At 40.8% G+C, this 12,907-nt stretch overlaps 1 long non-coding RNA gene across 1 annotated transcript in view; it reads left to right on the forward strand.

The window, feature by feature from the left end:
* The first annotated feature begins 7,275 nt into the window (after positions 1 to 7,275).
* LOC308176331 overlaps positions 7,276 to 12,907 on the forward strand; it is a 94,228-nt gene continuing 88,596 nt past the window's right edge. The window contains exon 1 of the long non-coding RNA XR_013938233.1: positions 7,276 to 12,159. This is a non-coding gene — a long non-coding RNA (uncharacterized lncRNA). The remainder of the gene's footprint in view (positions 12,160 to 12,907) is intronic.

A 12,907-nucleotide genomic window follows, 5' to 3' on the forward strand; every position in this document is an offset into this window, starting at 1 on the left:
AAGGGAAAATTACTTTGGTGCTTTGTCATAGAGTTCAGCCATTTCCAATAAGTAATCTTGGTTTAAAATAACGCATAGGTTGTGGAGTGAGGAGTGAGCCCAAGTGGGTTTTTGTGCCCTACCCATTGAAAAGTAAACTGACAGCAGCTCACTTATATAGGCCACCAACTATCTATTTAATTATAATAGCTTACATTCTTCACCTACAGAGCTGGATTTGAAACAGTGATCAAAGGATTTATAACTCATACCAATAGCATAAAACAAATATTCTGGATTGGTTTAGCTCACACAAGTGATTAAACATTCCTCTTTAAGCAACGTGATTTCTTCTTTCTCTTTTGTAGAATCAGAAATAAAAAAATCCTTTCCTCTTTGTTGTACCATGAAATCTCCCTTTTCTAATGAGTATATGAACCAGTCATTTCGCTCTTAATAGACCACTTACTGAATTTGATGGAGGAGATAATTAAATGTGACAGATATTCGCATACATCTATCTTAAAACTAGCACTCAAAGATTATAAAAGCCATAATATTCTCTTAATGAAATATAGCAGAACATGAGAAAAACACGTTATAATGTATCTGAAAACAATTGCAAAATTTAGAGATAAACACTGTTAACACTTGATAAGCCTTTACAGTGTTGGTATTTACACCAGACATAACAGTAGCAAACAACAACAACAAAAAAAATCCTTTTTGAAGTAGATGAAAGCTGGAGATAAATTTGTTTGGCATCCAAACAAGAGAGAATGAGTTTGTAGGTCCAAGAGAATATATGCATTATAACTACTGAAGCAAGAGAGTGGCTTTTTATACCTTATAAGGAAAATGCTGAGGAAAATACATTTAAATAAACCCTTTTAAAACTTCAGTGCTGAATTTCAGTGGCTGTTAGAGTCCGACCTCATATTCCTGGATGGTGTTAAAAGGCAAGATGCCTGGATCGATAGCTCCCGGCACTTTCTCTATTCAGTCTTAGTCCTGCGCTATCCACCCAGCTGTGTTCTTGGTACTTACACTTAGCACACTTAACTAAAGGACAAGGAGATGTTATGGAAGGTGGAGAAATAATTATAAAAGCTTTCAGAAGCCATGAAAATTGGATGATTCTGAGAGCTCGTGAGATGACAGAAAAGCACCTGTGTGCAGATGTAATCCGAAGCCAGTGTGATGGGAAGGAAGCACCAGGGAAGGGCGGTGCTCCCGCTCCTCACTTGGCAGAGCATCAGCACCACATGAATATTGTTGAGTGGCAGCTCTAGAAATGTTTAAGCAACTAAACCCTCATGACAGGTGAAAGATACCTGAAAAGAAAATAGTCGTAGAAAAAAAAAGCTTTTAAAATGCCCAGCAAAATGGATGTGAAGAGGAAAGTTTCCTTACCAGGAGAGAAAATGCTGAGAAACCAAGAACTCAATTTAGAATTTAGTCTGCTTGTAATATTTATTACACTGCAAAGCTGAAATGTTTCAGTGGCTGATGAGTTTCTGAATCTTTCTTTGAAAGTGCGAAATACTCCTGAGCCTGAAGCCACTCAGTTTAGGCAGCAGTGCCTGGCTAGGAGAGGCTGGCAGACTCCCTTGAGATCCAGAGAGGGAAAGTGTGGGCATAGCTGAAGTACAGCAAGGGAAAAGGAAATAACTGTTTATTGTGGGTGAACACTTCATGCTGACTGTAAATAAAAGTAGTATTACTGCTTATTATTCATATATAAATATATGAATATTTATATTCTGGCAATATTTCCTATCCACTTCACTTGACTGTGAGTCAGAGTTGCCTACTTTGTCCTGAGACCTGTTGTGGGCAAGATGGGGGAGCAGGCAAGGGCACCAGGTAGCCTCTCTACCAAGGTCTCAGGCACAGAAAATATGGACTTCAGCCTATAGTGACCCATACATGCTAAACAGATTTGAGTAGGATAGTGTGATGCTGTGGGCTCACCTGGGACTCTGCTCCAGGATGGGAAGGGATTCCACTTCAAATTCATGCTCATTGGAAAATACATGCTTGCCTTCCCACGGGGAAGGGACAGGTTTAAGTATTGCTATGACTGCTGTCTTGTTTGACTGCATTTCATGTTGCTGACTGCCTCAATTCAGAAACCATGCTGGGATCCAAATAATCTGAAGGGGAATAACCTCCCTGTTTTGCGTAGGGACAATTCTGCTCAGACAAAATTACTCTCCACCACCCCTTAACCTTATTTTCAAGAAATCCCTTGTTCACATGTGATTTGGATTTAAATTTTCCTTGGGTGGGGGAAAAAAAAAAAAAAAATTGTTCTTGGAGAACTGTTTCTAGAGCAGATAATCTCTCCTATTCCTCCTCTGCCTCTGAGGATGTTGCCCCTTTTAGGAACCTCTCTTGTTCTAAATGGATTGATGAGCAGCTTCTGCCAGAGCCAAGTATTTGCCTCACAGCTCTGCATCGAGAGCTGAATAAGAGGTTCCAGGGCAACAGCTGAGTTCTATCATGCAAGGTGTCTGTACATGCCCTCTCGGATGATTACTGTTGTTAGAACCCAAAACTCAGCCTCATAAGCAGAAATTGGCATTTCCGAGCGAAGCGGTGCCTGGCAGTTGCAGGCCTCCTTCCAGCAGCAGAGTTCGCAGAGCTGAGAGAGATGCCTGAATTTCCTCTGGGGTGAACGGAGAGGATTAAGTGCCTCAGAATGAGATTCAAAGCAGGCAGAAAGTAAAGCAGGGAACACTTAAGCCTGCCTTAGGAAATACTAAAGAGAGGGGTGTAGTTGAAATCCTCCATATATCCTGGGTTTAGCATTGACCCACATCCAGGAGATAGGAGAGGCTGTGAAAATGGGATTCAGAGCCCATAACCCCTTTCCAGAATTAATTTGTCACTGAGTAAAAGACTTCTGTTTGCTGCTGATGCCAGGGTCAGAGGCCAGCTGGAGTGGGAAGTGGAGGCAGCAACCACAGCCACCTTTTGTAATAGCTTAGTAGCTAAAACACATTCCTGGGAAGCTGCGAACCTGCATCTGCAATCCTGCTCAGTTTTGAAGAGGTAAAAGTATATCTTTCCCTCTCCAGGAGGGCGTGTGTTAACCTCAGAGGCTGTTTTCCCTTTCTTCTTTAGGAATAACTGTACAGCAAAGATTGCAGGATTCATGGGGCCAGAGACAGAGAAGGAAAACAAGGCCAGGCATGCCAAGGAGAAATGAGCACTGTGATCCCTCCTCCAGTGACCTGCAGTGCTTCCCAACATGTGTCATTAGGGAATATAATCCACACCCTTCTCCTCCTTGTATCTGCATCATTAATGGGAATATTCAGCAGGGCCCTTGGCAGGCATGATTTTTAGTCTCTCACCTTCCTCTCACGACTGCCTTTTGCCAGGCAAATAAGCAGGACTTCAAAGCTCCCCGCTTTCTCCAGCATCCAGAACAATTTATACCAGCTGCTTTATAGACTCTGAGATAAATAAGATCAGCTGCATTTCCTCTGCTTACTTAATCTATTGCTTTTGGGTTTTTGTTTTCAAGTAAAATATCAGGATATTTTGGCATGAGCTATTTTTAGAAAGTCTTAGCTGCATGTTCTGTTCTCTGCTCTCCAGAAGGGTTTTTTCCACCACAGTTAGCTCTGAACCTTGCACAGAGGCTTTACCAGTAATGATGAACCCTTCTGGTAGATTGTGGCAAATGCATGTATTTTTTCAACACCCTGTTGTCCTCTAACTGGTGTCATCCCAAATCACTCTCCATGCCAAAACTTGCCCCTACAACCAGTGATTAGCCATTGGGTTAAATAAAATGGGTTAAATAAAGATACCTATTCTTGCCTCAGTGATACTGTATTTGCTATTCCCCAGTCACACCAGTCTCATACCGGTTTCACCAGTACATTGCTGGACCTGCAGTTTGTTTTGCCAGTTCTTTCAGAAGTCTGGGATGGAAGTTATTTAAGTCCTCTTCCTGTGGATGCATTAAGCTTTTTACTTTAAAGGAATCTTAAAAATGCAAACAAACAGTAATGGGGAAAAATAAAGCTTTTTGGTCTTCTTGAATAGAAGGGATTTTTTTTTCCTTTCAACATTCTGATATGAGGAGGTTAATGTGTCACTATAAAAGAAATGTGGCACTCTGCTTTTCTCTCACAGAATACATTACTTAAATTCTCACTATGAATTTACATCTTTTTTTCTGAAATGTAGTTTGGCACTTAGTGGGAAATGAATCTTAAATATTTTGAAAGTATAATTTAACATCTCAGCAAAACCCTGAATTGTGAATTGTGCTTTATAGAAACTTTAAGGGCTAGCTGAAGCTGACATTAAAAAGAATAGAGAATTACATCTTTACGTGGTGCTTTAGCTACAGATGAGTCTCCTACAGTTATTACACACTTTGTTTATCCAATTATATAGCTGGGCTATAGCCTTTATAGATTTTTTTAGGGTGATTTTTATTTTGAATGACTTTTCATTCTTTGTTTAAAAATACATTTACGTATATGAAAAGTTGTATGCTATACAAATATTTTTTAACTAAATCACAGCAAAAATCCGGTAACTAATCTCAGTACCACACTCTAGAAAGACAGATATGTATGATGCATAATTGTTCTTCTATATGATTTATTATTTCTGGATGCACATGTAAACCATGGAGGCCAACTCCATGAGACTTGAAACAGAACTGGTGTTGGACTTATCATTCTCTGCTGCTCCCATCCAATTTGTTAGAAATAAATCTGCCCTTCTGCTTATATCAATTTTACATCAGTGTAAATTTATGCTCAAATCGATCAATCAATTCTATTTCACTTGAATTTAAGTCAGAAATTAGGGACGCTCTGAGTATACATTTGGAAAGCCCAAAACATCCAGAGAAAAAAAAAAAAAAGAAAAAAAAAAAAGGCACTTTTGCTCGGTAGAGAGCCATTACTGGATGTCTTCAAGCCATTGTTCCAATGCATGAAAAAGCCCCCTGCAAAACCACTCATTCATCTTGTATTTCTTTTTACAGTGAAAGAATATCAGCTTGTCCTGGGGCTCTACCTCTTCAGACAGACTTGAATGCAGTGCAAAAGCACAGCTCTTGTAAACACTTCAGGAGCCCGGAGAAGTGGGCACACTGGGGCACATTGAGGTTGGCAGTGTACCTGAATGGAGCGCTCGCCCGAACCTCGTGCTTCCTTGATGGTCGGTGCTTGGCATTAAGTGTGATCATTATGTTTCCTCCTGAAGGCCTGATCCAATATCTATTAAGTCAATGGGAATCTTTCTTCCAGCCTCAATGAATGTTGCTCTTGGACTGGTGCCCGTTTTAAACCCTGGTTTTGACAGTGTGTTGTGCATGCACTGGAAGAGATTGTGTTTTAGCGACCTTCCCTCCGGACTAATCCTTCCCTCTGGACTAATCCATTGTCTTACTCTTTGATTCATTAACATCTTAATGGTCATCCTGGTCTTGTTTGCAAACAAGAAAAAAAAAAAAAAAAGCCTGAAAAATTACATGAATGCTCATTTTTTAAAACTGGGAAATTGATGTGTACACATAACTGCTCAGAATACCAACATGCATTTCCCCTTAAATCCAGTTAGAATATGCTACATGCTAATTACACATTGTACACAGAAAAAATCAAAAATCCTATTATTTTTCATTATGTTCAGTATCATCTTGTTCTTGTTCTGAGAAATAGTGAATAGGATAATATGACTGGCCTTCTAGCATCTTTTATTCAGTAAGTTAACTTCATCTTGTTTTTCTATTATAAAAATGAATGATTTTTGAATGTCTCCTTTTATTTAAACTCCACCTATTTTCATTCCCCCCCCCCCCCCCCCCCTTTTTTTTTTTGGCTTTTCCTTGGATTCAATCTATATTTGCAGTTTCTTTTTTTGAAACAAGAATGCCAAAATTAAATGCATGACATATACAAGGTCACTGGGAGTCTTGTACTTCTCTATCATAGTCTTGCCCCTGGGTTGGTCTGAGTATGCTGACTCAGGACATTTTCCTTTCACAGGCTGGCTGTGTCCCTGTTTATTTCCTCTAATCAGACTGAGTCAAGCATATGCTCTTCATGCTCCCTTCTGCTGGAACTCTTTCCTCTCTAGGATTGTTTTGGCTGAGGCTTTATTAAGTTTTTAGATCTATGTTTCTTGCCCTCTTGTTCAAATCTGCTTTTGGGCTTTTGTTTTTTATGCTTGTCTCCCATCAGTCCTTTTAAAATGAGTAAGTGTCAGAGCTCTGTGATTTATTTTTATTCTTGCCATCGGTTTCTGCTAACAGAATGACCTACTCAATAACATGGTCCTTTGCCTGACTTTCTTTCTTTCCCACCATAAGAAATAAATGCTCTAGAGAATGTTTGGAGATTGGGCAGTAAGAGCAAGAGGGAAGTAGGGAATCCAAGAGCCCCCAGAATGGAAGAGGAAACATCCAAAAGAAGTGAATTTCAGCGGCAGACTGATTTCTGAGGATCCTATTTTGCAGCTAAATAAACAAAAGAAAACTAGGGGCAGAGGGAAGGAAAGGGTGTTGAGGGAAATGAGAGGAGTCCTGGAGGGGAAGAGAAGTCCTTGTGCTCAGGATACTTCTGAGCTTATGTTAAATATTAATTGGGAGCAGGAGACAACGAGGAGAAGCAGATCATGAGAAAATAGAACAAAAAACTGACCAGGTTAAATGTGAAGAAATGCAAATGAACAAGTTATTCTAAAAATGAAAAGCAGAGATGGCATGCACTTTAAAATGCCCTTCTGCTGGCCATCCTAGTAGATTAAAAAAAAATGTTTAAAATCAGACCACATGCAATTTCCTATCAGAAGAAAAATCCCAGATAAATTAATCTGGATAGATCACACCGCATTAAAGCCAGCCACCTGGCTGTAGGAAGCAATTTGAGCTCGTGGTGGGAGATGGAACAAGAAGTGCAGCAACCCAGGGCTGAGCTGAGGCACCCAGCATTTGTAGGCTCAAAATCTCAGGCTCCCAGAGGACCCGTCTTACAGGTATCTTTCTGGGTCCAAGTCATGCAGTCCTGGACAGGGCTTTTTTCAGACAGGGGGCTGCTCCTGTGGGTGCCTCAGTACCTCAGCACGCAGCCAAGGAGCTGCCAGGAGGCTGGGGAAAACACATCTGCGCTCTGGCAGAAAGGAGCCAAACCCATGTGCATATTTATGAAACCTTGTTCATTTTGGCAAATAGGGTTTTTTTCTGATGGAAAAAGAAAAAAAAAAAAAAAAACAGTCCAAATAATTTTCAAGCAAAATCGGTGAGAAAGGGGCGAGAAAGGATATGGTAATATGTGTTGCTCTTCCTCATCATCTCCAGACCATGACAATTAATGAATTGCACTTTCTTATTCTGTGAAAAGATAATGGGCGTTTATGAATCTTGAGCTCAAAACAGCAGGGAGTAGAGAACGAGTTTATTGCAAAGCCAAAACTCAGACATATCTGTCTTCCCTACCCAACTTTTGTAAGATGTGTGTACTTGAGATCTGGAAGAATTTTGTTATACCAAGGGGGCAGTTGTCAAAGACAGAAGATCAGTTTACCACACCATCTGCATGAACAAATGTCTGTGTATGGTCTTTGATGCCCATATACAAGTAGTAGCTATTCGCGTGCAAGACATCTGAGTAAAACACTCCAAAATACTCAGAAATTAAAGCTATAATTCAATTTATCTTGTCCAAGCTATGGGCAGCTTTGATGATTTCTCCATTGATACCGGTGGACACATGCTGAATACTCACTAATCTGAGCTGAAGTTATACACTCAGACTCATGGAGAGAAAACACATCAAAAAGCTGTTTGCCTTCCCTAGGGTTTAATTTTGCTGTCATGGATGTCCTGACTTCTGAAGCACATCACAGCATGTCGAGAAACAGCCGAGGTACAAGTATGGAATCCAGGTAGACAGCAATACCCTGGACTGCTGTTTTCGTATGCAGTTTACGAGCCAAATCTGGCCACCTGCATTTTGCTCAGCATTTTAGCTTGTGAATAGAGAATATTTGCAGCTGGGTAATTAAATCTATTTGTACTTATATGCATATGCATGTTTTGCAGGTAGAAGTTACACATCTATTTTGCAAAATGTAACCTCTGATGTAAAAAGGAGATGGCAGTAGTTATAAAAGAAAATGTTATTTCCATATCAAAATGCAGTTTTATTCAAAACTTTCACTTTGAGGAGATTTGGCCCCAAATATTTTCAGCAAAAGCATAAGTAACCAGTGACTATTAGCACAGACCTTTTAAATGTGTTTGTGAAGACACACAGCGATATGTCTCACATCTACTGTTTCCACAGTACTGGGGACTTAGCATTCAGCAATAGACAAAGTGTGGTGTTCTCCTGGCATTTTCTTCTGAATCCCTAGCCAATTATAATTTTTCGTTCTTTTCTTTTTTTTTTCTTTTTTTTTTCTTTTTTTTTCTTTTTTTTTTTTAATGTAATGGATATAAAATTCAGACAGCATTCACAACGGCACAACTACAAAGAACCTATTCTGTTCTGTGACTCTAAGATGCGTACCACAGAGGAAATCAGCTACAATGATCTAATGAACCTAAAATCTGTAAATCTATTAAACTGTGAACAACAGAAAACTCAGCGCAGGGTATCTGTTTGCCTGGTCTGCTATATAAAAGTACCTCTGTTAATGGGCATCATTCTCAAATGGGAAACACACTTGTTAGCAATGCAGGAAATTCAATTGTGAAACCAATCATGGTATATTGTACTATCTATAACAACAGTGGCAACCAGAAGAGCCATTTTATCCCAGGTTTTGACATAGTTTTAATTCACAGTTGATTTATAACATGATCATGAAGACCTGAAAGTCCATGCACCAGGTTTCAGCCTGGGGAGAACTTTGCTTTTAATACTTTACATTAAATATTGTTTATTGTTGATCTATTCTAAAGTTATAGAGTAGCAAGGACAAAATAAAACAAAAGTTGGTGTCTCTTGGCAGTTTTGTGGCAGTTCTGAGCACCTTCTGAGCAGAGACAACAAATTACCTCCTACTGACAAGCTGAAATACCCTAACCTATAAATGAAATGAGGGAAGATTTGGCTTTGTCTTTGTTTTTCAAGGTATGTTTTTTTTAAAGGATTTACAGTTTAAACCCATGAGTAGTGCTTATGCCTCTTTTGAAGTCCAGAATGTGTCAGCTGAACACAGGCAATAATTTATAACACAATCCCACCACTTCTGTACCTTTGCACCCCTTTATCCCCTACAGCCCAGATGCTGGCATTACAGCGAGCAGCACCTTGGTGTCCCTCAGGCTGTCCCATGTCCACCAGGAGCACATGTGATTAGAAAGGCACCATGCCAGCCGACAGCATCCAGGAAGCCTCCAGAAATTAGAGCCTACTGAGCAGGTCCCCTGCGCACCCCACTAATTCCTCTCCTTCTTTAATCCCAGCACCCCTAAAGCAGCACACCAGCTGTGAGATGCCTTCTCACCACCCATCTCTTGATGGTCACCTCCTGTCACCGATGGCAGCATGTCAACAGCCCTTTGCTGAGGAGCTGGAGGTGTGCACAAACTTTTTTGTGCTTTTCCTGGCATCTGGGAGGAGCACGATGTCAGGTCCACGGAGCACAGGGATTAATCACGTATCTGCCCAAAAGACATCAGGTGCTGCCTGAGATGTACAGCTTTCAGCCTGTAACAGGCTGGTAACAAGGAGGGAGAGATAATTAATGCCTGTTTTCACCCATGCTATCTGGCCAAAGTGAGTGAAACGGTACTGTCCATCACACATCCTGCTTTGCTACACACCCTTTACCCTCTTACTGGAAACAAAAAGATCTGGGAGCTAAAACTCAGTAAGTCGAGCCCATTTGCATCCCTGGTGATCCACAGGGCTCTGATTTTTATATTTATGACCAACTGCTTAAAGTCCATTCCTGTTTTGTTATTAGTGCCTGACCATGGTTTGTTTACCCATTACTGAGGCAATCACTTGGTTCTTTGTATTCAGCAAGCAGCACGGGTTAGAAGATGAAGAGATTGCTTTTCACATTTACCAGTTGTGAAGTTTCTCCACATTAAATACTTGACTTTAAAGTAAATTTATAATCTTCATTCCTTCACCACCACAAATAAGAATTCTACACATTTTCCCCATTAATTACTGTTTTCCATTTTTTGATGTAGATCTAAACATTTAGAATATCACTTATGAAAGCCCAAGGAATGAGTATGAATGGATGACTAATTCTTGTAAACATGCAGTTTGCATGTTGTATCAGCAAATGCAAGTTAGGCAGCCCGACCTACTACCTGAGCCAGAAAATACTGTCATTGCACCCTCCCAGCATGGCCACAAGCAAATTGTGGACTCACAGATCCAAAAAGCTGAGACAGAGGCTTCAGCAGCATGGAAAGGGTCAAAGGTTGAGAGCTTTGCCAATTCTCTGTGTAAAGGGTAAATTCAAGCCCAGACCATACCCTTCATATAAGGTGCAATGGGAGCTGCAGGGAAGATCCCAAGCACTGAATTTTAGTTTTTCACCCTTTGCTATATTGATGTTTTCTTCCAGCCTTTCTCCACTGATGTAGACATGCATCGATTAATCAGCTGAAGGATGGAAGATTTGGGTTTAAACCTCAACATAGTGGTTGCAACACCATAGCTGGTAAGGAGGGGACAGCAATGGTTATTTGTATACAATGGGTGTTATAAAAGGTGGGACATCCCAGTCGAAGAACCTTTCTGGAGCTGACCTCCACGCTCCTCCGTCCTTGGTCCATCAGTCTGCAGGAGGGGGAGAGCATCACAGATCTGGTCTTTGGCTACATGGCCAAAAACTGGCTTCTCACTTTGCTCATGTTTCACTCCCTAGAGCCGTGTAGAAGGATTTAGAGCTGCCTGAGTGGCCTGTGATATTCTCACCGTAGCTTGAAATTCAACTAAATATTGACTCTTTCAGAGGTTTGACAGAGAAAGGTAGTATCTTGGACCAGAGTATTTGCACTAAAACCCTTGAAGATCAATGAGCCAGAGTGATCAGACAGTTCCAGTTGTTTTGGGGAACTGCATTTATCTTCCAAGTCAGCCTTAAAATTTGGATTTCATACATTATTCAAAGTCCAGCTGCACCCAGTCTTTATGTATTTCTTCTTGCATGTAAAGTCTCCTCATTGCTTTTATTGCCACTGTAGTAATAAAGTAAGTTTTTTTTACATGCACAGTAGGAACTCCAAAGCTGTACATATTAAGCAAACACTTTGGATCAAGTCAGTTCTGCGTAAACCAGACACTGATGTGTCCAAATGGAAACGTCTCTCCTGCAGGAGCTCCCAGGAGGCAGGAAATCAGACATATAGGCTGCCCTGTGCCTAGTGCAGACGGGCCTTGTAACACTGGGGACATATTTTCATGGTTGTGTTCCTATGCATGTAGCAACAAATATTTTCTGTAACAAAATGGTGGTTTACAAACTGTCAGGATGTGTGTATGTACAACATGGGGCTCTGGGATTATTTTCCTCTGCTTGGCAGCTCTGTTGGATCAAGGCTTTAGGGCAAATGTATAAAATGATTGTTATTCATAGTTATATAATGCATGCAGATGAATGTTTATATTTAAATGCATACACACACATATTTTAGTTAGTATTCAATGTCAATAATTCACCTTTCTAAGCTGTGAGGTGTTCTCTAAGCAGACCACAATGTTGAGGATGTATGCCTGCTCACAAGCATACTGCAGGAACCAAAACTTCCTCAACTGCTGGAGCAAAAACTTCCAAAGGCAGCAGCACAGAAATGAGAGAATTTTGCAACTCATTTGCGGAATTGAGAACTTGGAGGCAAGTTGCTCTCGCTGCAGCAAATTTTGGTGCCATTTGGGCTGGGACAGGTGTTACACTGAGGACAAGGCTCTGCAGGAGCGTGATGTCTGTGGCCTGTGCAGCTGCTTTCTGCAGTGTCCCCACCTGTGCCTTGGCCACTCGTTGGCTCTGACCACCTCCCACCCCGCAGCTTCCCCTGTCCCAGCACGTAGTGTTGCTCTCACAGAGAAGCTCTTTGCCTCCCTCTGACCAAGGCAGGACATACAGCCTTCATCTCTTCTAAGACTTGCATCCTTTTGGTGGAAAAAAAGTCTGCAATGCCCATTCTAGTGCCAGCAAATCACTGTGGAGGTAACAACAACCACGCATGGGTGCTGGGAGCAGAGTGGCAAAAGGGGCTAGCTTTTCTCTCTTCTTAATGATGATAACTGTGCTTTGGTCCATTTCTCGCAGTAAATATATTGCCCTAGTGTTCCTCATGCCTTTGCTTTGCTTTATGTTCCTTCTGGAGTAATGCAGTCCCAAAGGTTTTTGAAAGCTTGAGCCTGAGCTATCAATATCTGTGCTACACGTAACCAGAGAAAGAAGGAGATGGATGGGAAAACCAGCTGTGCTGGCTCTCAGGTGTGGTTTTGTGAGCTCAGAGTAACTCAGGCTTCTGAGAGGGTTTCTCTGGCTTTATACCGGTATAACTAAGAATGCTGCATGGTTTGCTGTGGTAAGGGGAGTAAAAAGATGTGACTTGTTAAATGAGGCTACGGTACTTCTGTGGCTGTGTTTTATTCATTTGCTGTTAGCTTGCAATGATTCTTCTTTTGTGTGTGTTTTCTTTGTTTTCTCCCTGCAGCTTGTTTACTTGCCAACACTTGGGAATTTTGTTTTTACAAGGTGTTTACGGTGTTAGCTTTAAGGCATATATTTAAGCATCTGAAATGTTTCAGGTTTTTAAAGTTTGAGGTAAATACAATATTACTCTGCCATGTACAACATGTAAATATCTACACTATGAGCACTTTTAAGTACTCAGAGCTCAAGTCCCATTCATCCAAACAAATGTATTACTTTCAGTATGAATAGATTAGGACTAAATATAAAATGG

Source organism: Anser brachyrhynchus (genome assembly GCF_964034855.1).
Source record: "Anser brachyrhynchus genome assembly, chromosome: 12".
NCBI classification, from domain to species: Eukaryota; Metazoa; Chordata; class Aves; order Anseriformes; family Anatidae; genus Anser; species Anser brachyrhynchus.